Here is a 16,581-nt window from a genome sequence, read left to right on the forward strand (position 1 = left end):
AGTCCCAAGGAGGAGTCGGATGATAGAGCCCTCACCCCTAATCACAGGGCAGCCAGGATGCCTCTGAGGCTCAGCTCCAGAGACGGTCCTGTCTGTGCTTGGGGGTTTTCTCAGGGGCTGCATTTGAGTGAGAGAATGATCTTGTCTCACCCTGAGGCACCACACCGTGCCTGGACTGTTGGCAGCCCCTGGCCTGGGGTTAGGGCGTCTTGTGAAGTGGGAGCTCATGGTCTATGGTGGGTTTTTGTGACTAGCTAGTAGAGAGGAAAGTGGTCAGAGCAGAGGGGGCCCTCACTGTACTTGTAGCCCCTCGGTAGTTGAGACCCTGCCTCCTTGTGTGACTAGTGTGACTAGGTATATAGGTAGCTCTGCTACCTTACATAACTTGAGAAGCCTGCCGGGAAATATTAGTTTGCCTCCTAGGCAGGAGAGAATATAGAGTTTTGGGTTTGTTTTTTTAGGGCCCATTCAAAGTGACATGGAAAAGCCGAGGGCTCTCTCTGAGCTGCTGTGGCTCCTCCTTGCCATCAGGGGGCGCCATGCAGACTTGGCATTTCCTCTGAACACATCCCACTTGGATGGGACAGGCAAACAATGGTAGCCGTGGAACTCATGGGACCACACTTCCTGGATTTAAATTTTCATTCCTGTGTGCACAATGAGTATTCCTCAGATTATATGAGACAAATTTATGATTTGGGAAATATGATCACCATGACCATATGGCTCTCATTGTGTCTTCTGAATTAATTTGTCTCTAGAAAGTTTTAGGGTTAAAAGCATTTGATTGTTTTTGATTCGTTAGAAGTTGGTGATACGCCCCGTGTGTCTGTAACTAGAATACTCCGTTCTTCAACTGTGCTACACACAGAGAGAACAGACGAGTCCCAAAGAAGGCATTTGACTGACCAGTTCCATAAAACATATAGGTAAGAGAAACAATAAACCCAGGAAGGAAAATACTAGGTAGATAATAAATACATTTTCCATACTAATATCCTGTCTGGAATATAAATTCTTTGTTTTGACCTAGATTTGTACTTTGCTAATGAGGAAACATCAACAACAATGAACCCCCAACCTTTTACGTCTATATATAGTCTCTTCTTTGCATGTGAGTTGGTAGATACCTTGTATAAATGTCAGCACATATGGGGTGGGTATAGTTTGCTGAACAGCCCCCATCCCTGGCACCTGCCCCAAGATGCTGAACCAGATACACATTTTGGAAGAACTAACCTTGGTGTTGTCAGGTAGGTGGGATTTGTCATAACGTCATTTTTTTTCTTCTGACCCCTTCCACAATCCTTTATTCTCCAAGTGCTTAGTGCCCTCTTCATTTCACTTCCTTTCAGAGCCTCTTCTCAGCTGTCAGTTGGGGAGGACTTGATACTCTGATTCACCCCCAGATTCAAAGTTCTCATTTCTTATCTCTCCCAAAAGAATTTTCTGGATGAGTCCTTAATCCAAAGGTATGACTGTCTAATAGTGGAATTTCAGTCATCTGGGACAGACAGGAGGGGGAAGATGTTAAGGAAAGAGACTCTTCCTAGTGTTCTGTGAATTAGAAAACTCAGATGTCTCTCTCCATGTGGCCTATGTTTTTGCTAAAAGTTTTATAGTTTTATGTTTTACATTTAAGTCTGTGATCCATTTTGAGTTACTTTTTGTGTAAGGTGTAAGGTTTAGGTTGAGACTGATTTCTCCCCCCACCTCCATGGGCTACTTGCGCTAGCACCGTTTGTTGAAAAGGCTACCCTTCCCCATTGAATTATTTTTGTACTTTTATAAAAAATTAACTGGGCATATTTGTGTGGGGCTGTCTCTGAGAGTTCACTGTGTTCCATTGATCTCCATGTCTATCCCTCTGCCAAGACCACACTGTCACAATTACTGTAGCTATATATGATAGTAAACCTAAACATTGGAGAGACAGATTCCTTTATTCTTTTTCAAAATTGTTTTGGCTCTTCCAGGGATTTTCTTTTAAGCTCATAAAGAAAACTTGTATATGTAAATATTCATAGCACCTTTATGCAAAATAGCTACAAACTGGAAACTACCCAGATGTTATTCAGTGGTGAATGGCTGAACAAACTATGGTATATCTATACTGTGGAATACTACTCAGCAATAAAAAGGAACAAATTATTGATCACATGCAATAACATAGATGAATTTCAAGGAACTTACGCTGAATAAAAAAGCCAATCTCCAAAGACCATATACTGCACTATTCCATTTATGTAACATTCTTAAAATAAAGTTATAGAGAGGGGGAACAGAATAGTGGTTGCCAGGGATTAGGGATTGGGGGGATAAAGGATGGGTATTGCTATAAAGGGATAGCAGGAGGGAGTCTGGTGGTGATGGTACAGTTTAGTGCCTTGATCGTGGTGGTTATGCAAAGCTACCCATGTGATAGAATTGCATAGAGCTACACGCACGTGCACACACATACCCACACACACACACACACACACACACACACACACGAGGGTTTGTAAAACTGGTGAAATCTGAATATGCTTTATGAATTGTGCCAATGGCAATATCCTAGTTTTGACAGTGTGCTACCGTTAATTACACAAGACATTAACATTGGGGGAGGCTGGATGAAGGGAACATGAGACCTCCCTGTACACTTCTTTTCAACTTCCTGTGAATTTTTTATTTCAAAATGAAAAGTTAACACCCAAAACAATATTACATTCTGTTTATGTCACGTCAGCAATGGCAAACCTATGAAAATACGGACATGTGGTTGCCTCTGCAAAAGGAGGGTGGGTGGCTTCATAACATTTTATTTCTTTAGAAAAAAACCTGGACTTGAAGCAAATATGATAAAATGTTAACATTTGTGAATTTAGGATGATGGATTTATTGGTATTTGTTATATTTTCCTCTGTTTTATATGTTTTAATTATTCCATTATTTAAGAAATAAAATAAATGTAAACAAAAGCAGTAATTATGCCAGGGTGTATATCTCCCTGTTATCCTAGTCCATTCACAAAATTGGCCTTAATGTGTAATATTTCTTTAGTAATACTGCTGCTTGGTCCTAGACTTCTCCCCATGAGTTACTAACTCAGGGCTGGGAAGCCTAAGGACGTAATCCATCTTTTTTATTATGACAAGCTAATTTAATTTTAATTGCTCATTATAGTGTTGCATTATGAGGAGGAACTATCTTTAATTATCTTTTGGGGGGGTTGTTTCTAAAGTAATGTGATCTTGAAAGCCGAGAGCCATCCTTTCCAAAGTAGTCACCTGACTGTGAACTTAAAATATTTGTGTGCAACAGTGTAAATAGACTTCTCTGCTCCTCTGACTGGTGGAGCCTGCCCTTCCCCCTCTGAAGCAATTAAAAGAATTCCAGGTGGGTGGTTCTTCCCTTCCTGGTCCTATTTAAAAAATACAAATGTCGCTTTGGGATTTTTTTTTTCCTGGAACATACCAAGTGAGTGACACAAGAATGGGACCCTGCCTCTCCAGTCCTCATTTAAATATTGGCCATGTCCCTTCAAGACCATTTTTCTTGGTGACATGTTAAACAATCTCAGGTCAGCCAGAAGCCTTAAAGGTCACCGTGGGTGTCAGGAATGCAGCTAAAAAATGCACAAGTTGGGCACACGGAGGCGCCCTTCAGCGCCTTTGGCTCATATCCCCATCTTGTTATTAAAGAAAAGGGTATTCTGTTGATTTATTTGTTGGATTTTAATTTCTGCCTCTAGCCCTCTCGGCCTTCTCCATGCAGTGCCATCCTCTGCTGCTGTTACCACCATCGTGGGGGAGGGTGTCGTGCTGTACAGTTGGCGGCCAGAGGATGCCATTGACAAAGTAGGGAAGTCCTCACACTGCTCTTTGTGGTGGGATGGCCTCCCTTCCCGTGGGCAAACCCCGGGCTGGAGCCCTCCTGGCTGCCCAGTGGCTTTTGTGTGTGTGCAGCTTTCAGCTCCTGTCCATCAGCCTGAAAGGGCCCATTCAGGGGCATTCATGCGCCTCCGAGCCCCCGGCTGCCCGGACACAATCAGCTGAGAGGGGCGCTGCGGGCCCTGCACATGAGAATGCACCCGCTCGGCCTGCCTCCAGGAGCCCCGATTGTTCACAGGAGCCCAGGGCTGGGGAGTGAACCCAGAGGGGTGACGCAGGACAGCCATTTGGGCTTCATTCATTCTATGCACTGGGAGGCTCTGGAAGGAGAGGGGTAGGAATACCTTGTGGTGAGCAGGGGGGGATGAGCAGGCTCAGGCCTGCTAGAGCTTATCTTTGGCTCTGACCTTTGGCTTTTATCTTTATTGTACACCCGTCTGGTCCCCTGCTTAAGAGTAGAGACCTTGTCTGTTTTATCTTGGTAGTCCTGCATATCTGAGGCACCTCAGTAAGTGCTTATTGAAGGAGTGAACTAAGTTGCTACTCCTTCCATGTGGCCCCAGGGCACACTGATGTAGATTGCTGTCCCTTGAAGAGGTCACAGAATTCTCTGCTTGTTGGGGTGTGGTCGACTTACTGAAAAGACTGGGATCACCTCATGTTTCAAAGACAGTGGACTTTGACATGCTGGAGGGATGAAGGACATTTCAAGGTGGAAAGTGGCTACAGAGAAGGGCCTCGGGTGGCCAGGGCTCTGCATCTGGAATTTGAGGGGCTCTGTGAGGGGCACCCCAGGCCTCTGCAGAGGTCAGCCTTGGGAGGCCAGTTCACAGGAAGGGGCAGCCCCTTGGGCTGATTTGGCACCAGTTGGTGGTAGATGTGGGGTTGGAGGCAAGGATTTAATTGACCCTCTATGGCTTGTACCATTTGGCAGTAACACCCCCAAAACCTCTGGCCCTCAGCTCTGCTTGTGTCCCTGCTGTGGGTCAGGCTCCCGAGGACCATGCTGGGAACATGGGGGAATCAAAAGAGCAGGTCAAGACGCCAAGGAGCCTTTGTGTTCCCGTTTTATAGAATTGTGTTTGATGATCACAGCAGCAGCAGTCATAGTAGTAGCAGAAGAAATAGTAGAATCTTCCATTTATTGGGAACGTTTTGGGTTAAGTGCTTTGTACATAATACTTCATTTGACTTAAGCCATTCAGTTGTTACATACACATGTATGCACTATAAGTGCTGTAAGTACTTTAAAGTGGGAAAGATTATTATTCCCATTTACAGATGCAATACCTAAGGCTCAGAAATATTAAGCGGCTTCCCAAGGTGAGTGGCAGAGCTTCAGTGGAAATGGGCCAAGGCTATCTTAGCCACTGAGGCAAGGGCTGCTGCAAGCATTAATTACTCTGGTGCAGTGAACCAAATTATCTTCATAATTTCTACCTCAGTTTTAAGTGTTAAGAAAAAAGGAAGAAAAGGAACACACCTGTATTAGTGCCATGGTAGACATCTTCAAGAAGTCTTTAAGAGACTTATACTTTAGTTGGGGAAACATAACACACAATGTAGAAACACTTTCCAAGCTGCCAGCAGCCAAGTGGTGGTGGTATCTGTGTGAAAGGTAGGGAAAGCTTTCCCAGCTGTCACATTCCCTGGGGAGGTGGTCATAAACTTATTGGAATAATGCACAGCCTTCCTCTCAAGGGAAGAGCTAAGGGAGGGATGTGGATCTGCTCAATATGACCTAGTTTCAAACTATCTGGTGCCACCAGCTTCTTAGGCACAGGTGCTACGTGAGGTCTCACAGAGTCTAGTCTGGTGTCAGCAAAGCCCAGGCTAGGCTGCTAAACCTTGCCAGCCTCAACTCCCTGGGCTATGAAATGGGATAGCACCTCCTATTGGGTTAGTCAGTATTTGATGCATAATACGTGCTCTGAACTATTCTATTTAGTACATTTAGAAGCTGATTTCTTCGTTGGATGTGGCAAACTTCCTACATTCAGGTCCATAGATAAAGCTCTTCATAGGGAGGGGACAAAGCTTCAACACTAGGTCACCAAGAGAAGTAGTTTTGCAGCATGGAACTTGGTGCAGTTTTTGTTTTCCCTGTGGTTCCAGAATCCGTTTCTCCTCTGCCTGGGGGCTCTGTGCTGCACAGGGCCAGGGTGTCCCAGCCGTGTGGCCCTCTGTCTGATGGCGGGTGCAGCCACGGTTGGCTGGGGGCAGTGGTCTCCATTTGGCGTTTCTGGTTCCTTCTATCTAAGGGGCCTATTTTAGCCTAGAGAAGATTCATCATCTTGCAGATGACAACATGTGTTTCTTACCCTCCTTATTTCTAATCTTAAATTTAAGCACGGGAAAGACCTTGAGCAAATTATTCAACCCTTCAGTCTCGTCCGCAAAATGGGGCTAACAGTGGAAGCAGTAGGGATTAAATGAGATGACGCGTGTAAACCATATAAATCATGTAGAGCTCTGACTGATCTACTTGAGTAGTCAGTTGCTCAGTAATATTAGCTTCTTGTTTTTTCAGTTTGACTGAATTGTATCTATACCTGGGAGAAGGCAAGGGTTGTGAAGCCAAAGGTATAATAGTTGTCACCCCACTGGCTGCTCACCTTTCATAGATAGAGCACTCAGGCTAAGGTGCCCAGGGCTTCTCTGCCCCTTTATTCTCATGGGTGATGGAGGGTGGATCCCAGAGGAGAAAGTAACTTCTCCAGTCTGGGCGGATAGTGACAGTTCTCCATCCAGGGCTCTTTCCACAGGTGGAGAGCCAAGGTCTTAGACAAGGTCTAGAGTCTAAGTGCTGTATTCAGTCTGGTTGGGATCCTGCCCGTGCGTTTTTCCTTTTCTTTTTCTTTTTTTCTTGCTCTAAAGGACATTACTAGGAGAACTGGCAACATTCAAATCAAGTCTGTAGATTGGATGATAGTCTTGTATCAATGGTAATTTCCTGGTTAGATAAACTGGTAACCTAAGAAAATGTCTTTTTTAGGAAATACACACTGGAGTGTTTAGAGGTAAAGGGGCATTGTGTGTGCGTCTCATCCTCAAATGGTTCAGAGAAAAAAATATATATGGGGAGAGAGAGAAGGATAAAGCACTGTAATTAAATATCAACATTTGGAGTGTGTTGGTAAAGAGTATATGGGAGTTCATTTTACTATTCTTGCAACTTTTCTGTAAGTCTAAAATTATTTCAAAACTTAAAAGTGTTTTTAAAAAATCCCTCATGTGGCTAGGGCCCCTGTGTGGTAGTGGGGAGGTCAGTGTGACACGGTGGGTGAGGGACTGCAGGACAGGTGTGGGGAACCCAGGACAGTAACCCCTGGGAGTGGAGGGGTGAAGACGTGTGGGTGGGGAGAGGAGAGGAGGGTAAATACATGGAGTAAGAAAAGTCCCATGAACATGGTGCCTTCCCACCAAAAAGGGAGGGATTTCCTTCAGGACATGATGTGGACAGACTCCAGGGGTGTTGCCAAGTTGGAATTCAGGAGGTTTTACCTGAGCCAAGAGAAGAGGAGAAACCAAGGCTGCCAGGAGAAATATCTCTAATTTGGGCCTTTGGAGAATGGAAATTGTAAGAGAATTAGGCAGGGTCGATGGACAGGGAGACACAAAGCATGATCAGAAGATCCTATGAGTGTGACCAGGATGCTGTGAGTAAGGCCAGTCAGACTGGAGGAGCGCTGTGTACAGTTTGAGCTCCTGGGTGCCCTAGAGCTCAGGGTAAATAGCCTGTGTGAGAACAGCAACCAGCAGTGTGTGCCGCATCATGGTAGACGCTCCGGGAGTGGATTATCACAGGGGAACCAGGAGGAAACCGCTGGCATGAGATTTGGAGCTGAATCCCCCTCAAGTCCTTGGGTGGTGGGAGCATAAAGGTACCCCGGTTGCTATGGAGTCTCAGTTGCAAGGGCATATTTTCTTTCTTAAAGAAAACTATAAAAAGAGTCCTACTCTGAATATCTGTATCAGTAGGCTTCTTAGTTGCAAGCAGTAGATATCAACTGACTGAGATAACTAGAAAAGGGATTTCTTCAAAGGACATTGAGGTGTTTCCCAGCCTCTCTGGGAAGGCTGTGGGTGTTCTCAAACTACACAAACCAGGCAGCAGCCCAGACCGCGGCCACAATAGTCACAAAACCAGAATGGCGAGGACACTGCACTGATGATGTTGCTGGCATTTTCAGCTTCCAGAGTGGGAGGTGGACTCTGCCTCCCACCAGGACTCATACCAGGGCAGGGATTCCTAAACTCAGGATGGGAGTTCAGCTGCTGGGGGCCAAGTGTCTTCCTGAATAAGTATATTATTCATTGGAGCCTTCTGTGTCTGCATAGACAGACGGTCTCATTCTTCTTAATGGTTGCATGATATTTCCAGGATGAACTTTCACTTATTCAACAACTCCCCTGGTAATGAACTCTCAGGTTGTTTATGCAAATTTTTCCCATTATGACATGCCCTCTAACATACCTGTACCTATGTCTTTACGCAGGTGGGGCATTTCTGTTGGATTAGATTCTTAGAAATGGAAAAGTATAAATTTAATTTTTTAACTTTTACATTTTTTATTTTTTATATTCTATGAACATTTAAAGACATTTTGAATGTAAGTAAATAGTATTTTATGCAGTTTTAAAAATTGTGGTAAAACATGGAACACAAAATTTGCCATCCTGACCATTTTTAAGTGTACAGTTCAGTGGCATCAGGTACATTCAGATTCCTGCCTCAGCCACCTAAGTAGCTGGACTACAGGCACAAGCCACTGCACCTGGCTCATATTTTTTTGAGCACTTACCTTGTGCCAGGTGCTCTGCTGGTGCTCTGTGGCAGTGATTCTCACCCCAGATGCACATTAGAATCACCTGGGGAGCTTTCACAATTCAGGGTGCCCAGGCTAGGTCCCAAGCAGGCATCAGGACTTCATAAAGCTCCAAGAGATTCCAATATGTAGTGAAGGTCAAGGACCAGAGCTTCTAGAGGGTGGCTGCATTTAATAACCACCTCCGACTGGAGTAGGTGATGGAATTCCTAATTTACAGGTGGAAAACCAAGCCTGAGAAAGGGTTCCTGCCTTGCTTTAGGTCACTCAGCAAAGCGTCCCCACTGCCCAGCCCCTACCCCTACTGCAGTGATTACTGCTGCCTGCCTGGATGGGGAGGAGAAGCGAGCCTCCTCCTCAGCCCCCCACACTCCCTGGCCGTGTTGGCTTGTGCTGTAGACTGTCCAGACTCCCAGCTCATGCCCTGCCCGGAGTGGTTACCCTCATTCCTCCCGTAGACAATTTCTCTTGCTGCCCCCACTCTAGATAAGGCCCTCTCTTCTTTGTAACACCAGAAACAGTATATGATTGTGTATGTATTCCCCAGTCGCTGGCACATAGTAGGCACTCTGTAGATAAGAGATCGGGGGTGGGAAGAGAGCAAGAATGAACACATGCACAGGTGGAAAGTTAAGAGAACACCCTTCTGTGATAGTGGTGGAGAGTTAGACAGAAAAGCGGCCTGTTTTCAGTTGCACCTGAGGGGCATGGACCAATGTATGTGATCTTTCTCAGAGTTGGGGTTACTGTCTGAAAATGGAGGTAAAAATTAGAACTGTAGTTCTCAAGCCTGGGCTTAGCAACTAGTACTGTCTTGCTGGGCACGGTGGCATGTGCCTGTGGTCCCAGCTACTCAGGAGGCTGAGATGGGAAGATCCCTTGGGCTTAGGAGTTCTAGACTAACCCGGGCAACACAGCAAGACCCTGTCTCTTAAAAAAAAATTAAGAAAAAAACACCAAAACTAGTGCTGCCTGAATCCCAGCCCCCAGACTTGGTTTGGCTTGGCACAAGGCATGGGGTGTTTTGTGGGAGAAGAGTGTGAGCCCCAGGGACACGGACCAGGAGATTGGAGAGTAGGAGCTGGGGCAACACTCTCAGTCAGCTCCAGGAGTCCTGGAACATCGTCGGGTAATTTCAGATTCTCTGCTGTGGGTCTAGTGCTGTAGGGGGGTTTCCCAAATGTTGGTATTGATTATTTTTAAAAACTTGTATCCTCAACATTTAAAAATAGGAAACAAAAATAAAACATGCCTGATTAAATATTACACAGTTCAACATACTGGAGACCACTGGCATGTGAACTGGCACCACCAGGGTGGCTCGAATTGGGGCACGTAAGTCCCTTGCCACTTGTCTGTCTCTGTTGAAATTTCTCATAAATGTGGTATTGGTTAGAAAGCTTGTAGCTGAGCACTAGTGCTGCTAAATATTCGATCACACACGTGTCTCTTCTCATACTGTCATCCAGATGCTCACACACACCTGTGGTTGTCTTGGCTCGGGTGTCATCACGGCTCAGTGGCCAGTTTGCTAATGTGTGATGTGTTACCTGGTGGAACTGTCACGTGATGGGTGGTTTCGTGCTTATTGCAAGTTTTGGGTGCATCTTGCTGATTTTTGTATTTGTGACGAGGAAACACGAGCAGCTGTTCAGTGTGGGAAAGCAGCATTGCCTAGTGGTTTGGTATGGAACCTGGGCGTGACTCACAGCTCTGCCATGTGCCTCCTGTGTAGCCTTGGGCAAGTTGGCTAACCTATCTGTGCCTCACTTTCTTCATCTATCAAATGAAGATAACATGGTATTGCAGGGCTTAAATGAGTAAATATTGTACAGGTAAAGTGTTTAGAACAGTGTTTGGCAAATACCATGTTAGAATTTTCCATTGTTTCTCATACTACTATTTTATTGACTGTACATTTAATACATTCTCAGTGGGGTCATACTGACCCCCAAGGGGGTGAAAAAAATCTAGCTATGACAATGGTGCATGGCCTTCAAAGGTCTGCTGTACATAAACAGATACATTATGTATCTGTAGTATTAAGATTTAGGGGTGCCTGGATGGAACTGGAGACCATTCCTGTAAGTGAAGTATCACAAGAATGGAAAAACAAACACCACATATACTCACCATTAAATTGGAACTAATTGATCAACACTTATGTGCACATATGGAAATAGCGTTCATCAGAAATCAAGTAGGTGGGAGGGGGCAGGAGGGGATGGGTAAATTCACACCTAACGGGTACGGTGCCCACTATCTGGACAATGGGCACCCTTAGAACTTTAACTCAAATGATACAAAGCAATTTATGTAACCAAAATGTTTGTACCCCTGTAATATTCTGAAATTTTAAGAAATTAAATTTTTAAAAAAAGATTTGGGGGGCACAAATACACAAAATGACAAACAGGCAATTGGTTCTTGGGGGACAGTAATGAAAGAAAGGCCAACAAACTGATTTAACTGAAGACTTCCTAAGCTCAAAAGGCAGTCTACTGAAAAGCCTGTTAGCCTTTGCTGCCACTTATCTGTGGAAATCGAGATTTCTTTCAGTCCTCTGTAATCAAAACCAAATTCAGAAATAAATTAGTAGATGATGTGGCTGACATAACAACTCTCACCATGGCTGTCAGGATGCAGCAGAACACCTTTGTTCTTCTCATTGATTTATCTGATTTTTATGTTCGAATTTCCATGAGATTTTGCTCTTCAATGAAAAATTTTCCTATGCCGAGAGTTTGAGCAGTCTCCCAGGGTTGGGCCCCCTGGTCTAGCGGCAGGAGTGGAGCAGAGTTCTGGGCGGGATCTTGCCCGGGGCCAGGGCACCCTGGTTCTTGCAGAGGTGGGTACTGCAGTGTGCAGAGCCGGGTGCCCTGCCCAGGACGTGGGGCGAGGAAGTGGAGGGTGGCAGAGGCAGAGAGAGGGCAGCAGGCTGTCTGGGGCTATGTGTGGCCGTCTGTAGGCCTCCTCAGAAAGGTTCAAGACTCACATTCGGGGCAAGGAAAGACAAAGACCTTCTTTATTGCTGCAAAGTCGGGTGGGGGACTGAAGCCCCCAGATGGTGCACAAGCCTGAAAACCAAATCAAGTTGACCAACAACCTTCAGTTACAGTCACGTGGCATCACTTCTACTCCTGAATTTCCCGTTTGGGGTTTTATTAGCTTTTAGTGAAAGGCGACATTGTGAAGAAACTCAGATTAGAATTCAGCTTATAAAACAGCTGAGTGAGTGAGAAAGTGGGGTAGAGGAGCCAGGGAACTGCATAGAAAATCATTGAGCAATTACTCAACAGAATTAGAACCCAAACGCCACTATGTGAGTTCCTTGAGCCAGTGAGTAAGGAAAGGGGCTCCGAGTAGGAGCCCAGGGAGAGGTGTCTGATCTCCCTCACCTCTGATCCAGGGAGAATTTCCTACAGGCAGGGGCTAGTTTGGGGCCCGGACAGCGCCCCACAGATACACTAATGAACAGTTCTCACTGGCCATGACTTTGCCAATTGGAAACAGCTTTGGGGCTCTGGAATGAACAGGGAGTCTAATGGGAAACTCACGTGGGCTTCCCCAGCTTTGGACAAAATAATGAAACTGAGACAAGCAGTGATCCAGATAAGTAAGTACTATGGGGTGGCTTCCCAGAGATAAGGAAGTGACAAAAACCTCATCTTCCCAGCCCTGTAAAGAAAAAAGGGAGGAGAAGGAGGTTCCATTTCCTCAAATCAGAAGGTGGACCCGAGAGTTTGCCTTTTCCCAGACTATGCAGCTCCACCCAGCATTTCTGTCTCTTCTGCCAGGGACAGGGCTGCCTGTCCCTACCACCTGTGCTGAGTGGGGGTTCCCAACATCCTTGATAGTTCAAGTTGGAGTAACAAGAAAAAGAACCAAGTTAGGTTCCCAAGGAAAAAATTGTAATTCGATCCCTGCCCCAACTCACAGTGGTGACCTCAGTATGTGTCTTAGCCATTTTGCACTTCAGATTCTCTGTCTATAAAATGGCAATCTGCTGATCTTAAAAAAAAAAAAGTGGAAGAGACAATAAAATAAAATCCCAGTTCTACTGAGTTCTAACAGCCACAAACTGTGAGCCATTTAAAATTTTGTTTGTCTCATGTTTATGAGAAAGGATAAAATGACAGATATCTAAACCAACACCAGGGACTCTTTTAAAAGCTCAAATTCTAGGGCAGCAGTTCTCAACTCTGGCTGCACGTTAGAATCAACTGGGGAGCTTTTGAAAAACACCAGTCCCCAAACTCCACCCCAGACCAATTAAATCATAATCTCTTGGAAGGAGGTCCAAGCATCTGTGTGTTTTTAAAAGCTCCCCAAGTGATTCCAATGGTCGGCTAGGGTTGGGAACCATTGTTTGGGGGATGCCAGTTGGATATAAAGATTCCAGCTTATTTCCAAAAGTATTATGCAAGATAATTTTTTTTATTTCTTTAATGGCTGAAAAAAACATATTTATTGAGATATAATTCACATACCATAAAATTCACCCTTTTATTAGTATATACACAGAGTTGTGCAACCATCATCACTATCTAATTCCAGAACATTTTCGTAAACCCCAAAACAAACTTAGCCTTCAGCAATCACTCTCCTTTATCTCCTCCCTCCAACTCTTGACAACCGCTGATCTACTTTTTGAGTCTATGAGGTTGCCCATTCTGGACATTTCACATAAATGGAATCTTCTAACATGTGGCCTTTTGTGTCAGGTTTCTTTCACTTAGCATAATGCTTTCAGGGTTCACCCATGTTGTAGCATGTATCAGTACTTCATTCCTTTTTATTTTTGGATAATAGCCCATTCTGTGGATATAGCACATTTTGTTTATCTGTTCATCAGTTGGTAGACATTTAAGTTGTTTCCACTTTTTGGTAATTGTGAACAGCGCTGCTGTGAACATTCATGTCTAAGGTTTTGTATGGACATGCGTTTCCATTTATATTATATGTACAGTTGACCCTTGAACAATGCAGGGGTTAGCAGAACCAACCCCCCAGTTGAAAATCTGCATATAACTTTTGACTCCTCCCAAACTACTGATAGTGTACTATTGACTGGAAGCCTTACTAATAACATAAACAATTAACACATATTTTGTAGGTTATATATATTATATACTATATTCTTAAAGTAAGCTAGAGAAAATTTCGTTAAGAAAATCATAAGGAAGAGAAAATACATTTATAGTATGGTACTGGATTTATTGATATTGTAAGTTGACATCTGTTTACAAGATGAATTGTCTGTCTGAAATGGTGGGGCAACTGTAGCTACAGACCTCAGTCTATGGTACATATCAAGCAATTCAGCTTTTTCATGTAGCATCATGACTTTTTTCGGCTTCTTGGGAGCTCTTCTAGCATCATATTGGCACTTCAGATGGGTCCCATGGCATTATTCAGAGTTTATGGTATTGCACTAAACATGATGAAAAATACACGAGAACTGCGAGAGATTACTTTTTACAGTGATATGCAATTTACCACAGAGATGAACTACTCACAGAGATGATTAGCATCACACGATGTTTTAAGTGGATACCCGCAACACTTGGGCTCGCTGCAATTGCAACAGGAGGTGGCTACGAAATTATTACAGTCATACCATATGTACTACAGTTAATTTTATGCAGTGATGATTTAATACTGCATCTTTATGTTTGCTTACATTTCTCTTGACTGCAAATGGCGACATGTATGGTCTGTTAAGTGTTTGTGTGCATAAGCTTATAAATTTTAACTTTTTATTATAGATTTGTGTATATTTTATGGTAGCAAATGATAAAATAGACTACCATCTACATATATTTTATGCATTCACGACATATCTTTTTCTTAATTTTTTTAGTATTTCTAGGCTATGCAGTTTAGTTTGTAAGGTTTTTCAAATTGCCACAAATCTCCAAAAAATTTTCCAAAATATTTATTGAAAAAAATCTGCATATAAGTGGATCTGCAGAGTTCAAACTTGTATCGTTAAGGGTCAACTGTATATGAAGGAGTGGAATTGCTGGGTCGTATGATAACTTTATGTTTAACCATTTGAGGAACTGTCAGCCAGTTTTCCAAAGTGGGTACACCATTTTACATTGCCACCAGCAGTGTATGAGGGTTCTGATTTCTCTACATACTCATCAACACTGTTCTTTTGATTATAGCTATCCTAATGTGTTTGAAGTGGTGTGTCATTATAATTTGGTTTGCATTTCCCTGATGGCTAATGATGTTGAGCACCTTTTTATGTGCTTATTAGCCATTGGTGTGTCTTCTTTGGAGAAATGTCTGTTCAAGTCCTTTGACCTTTTAAAATTGAGTTGTCTCTTTATTGCTGAGTTGGAAGACTTCTGATCCTTATCAGATACATGATTTGCAAATACTTTCTCATAGTATCTTTTGAAGCACAAATGTTTTTAATTTTGATGAAGTCTAATTAATCTATACTTTTTGTTATCATTTGTGCTTTAGGTGTCGTATCTAAGCAACCATTGCCTAATCATAGGTTATGAACAATTATGCCTTTGATTTGTTCTAAGAGTTTTATAATTTTACTCCTTATGTTTTAGGTCTCTGATCAATCTTAAATTAATTCTTATATATAGTGTTAGGTAGGTTTTATCACTCCAAAAAGGCAGGGGTCCAACTTCATTCTGTGTAAGATAATTCAATAATATTTTAGATATTAAAGGAGGCCATGGGACTTGGGAGCTCCAGCCCCTTATTGTAATGGTGAGGAACTTAGATACTCTGAGGTTTCAATTGAGGGGCAAACACTGACTCTAATGTCCTAAAGGAACCTAAAGTACCTCCTAACTCTTATGAAAAGAGTATATTCTCCATGGTTTTAGTGTTCAGTGAATTTTAATAGCATTTCTAACATTTGAAAGCTAGAACTTATTTCTGAGGTACTATATGTGTCTTAACACCAGATTAGCAAACATGACCAGAACATTACATGTCCCTGTCTATCACAGATGAAATGCCAACTCAGTGTCATATTTTTAAAGATCTTAATTCTTGGGTAGATAGATAGCCAAGAATAGTTGAAATGCAAGTTCAGATTGTGGATATATCAGTCTCAAAATACGTAGAAAATGTATACTATGAAAGAAAATAGATTCCAAATGGATTGAAAAGTTAGAAAGTTTAAAAAGTTAAAAAATACTTTTAAACATTTTGAAAAATGATGCTTAAGCATCCTATAAAGCCACAGCAGGTGATAATGATGTGATAAGGATGGAAGGAGTATAGACCCATACCTTATGCCATACTCAGATACATCAGCTGGATGAAATATTTTATCTCATTATTCTTTTTACACTTAATAGAAGAATGCTTGCTAATGGTAGTAAAAAATCAAATAGTACAAGTAAAACAAAATTCTTCCTCTCTCTGCCTAACTCCACACTGTTAGCTATTTGGTGTGTGTTCTTCCTGGCTGGTTTGAATATGTACATGTACAACCTCTGTGCATTACTTAGCGGTGTTTTTCCTTTGTTTGTTTGTTTTGAGCCAGAGTCTCATTCTGTCACCCAGGCTAGAGTGCAGTGGTGTCATCACAGCTCACTGCAACCTCAAACTCCTGGGCTCAAGTGATTCTCCTGCCTCAGCTTCCTGAGTAGCTAGGACTATAGGTGTGCAACTCCACGCCTGGCTAATTTTTCTATTTTTTGTAGAGATGGGGTCTTGCTCTTGCTCAGGCTGGTCTTGAATGGCTTTAAGCAATCCTCATGCCTTGGCCTCCCAGAATGCTAGGATTACAGGTGTGAGCCACCATGCCTGGCCTATTTTGTGTATTTTTTATAACACAAAGTAGATTATATTATTCATATTTGATAACCTGTTTTTTCACTCCACTTAATAGG

The 16,581-nt window shown here is 43.1% G+C and overlaps 1 protein-coding gene across 2 annotated transcripts in view; it reads left to right on the top strand.

Annotated features, from left to right (window-relative positions):
* Positions 1-16,581, top strand: part of TCF7L1 (transcription factor 7 like 1) — a 150,960-nt gene that overhangs the window by 46,266 nt on the left and 88,113 nt on the right. The gene's annotated exons all lie outside the window — the stretch shown is intronic.

Source organism: Lemur catta, chromosome 4 (assembly GCF_020740605.2).
Source record: "Lemur catta isolate mLemCat1 chromosome 4, mLemCat1.pri, whole genome shotgun sequence".
Taxonomy (NCBI): Eukaryota; Metazoa; Chordata; class Mammalia; order Primates; family Lemuridae; genus Lemur; species Lemur catta.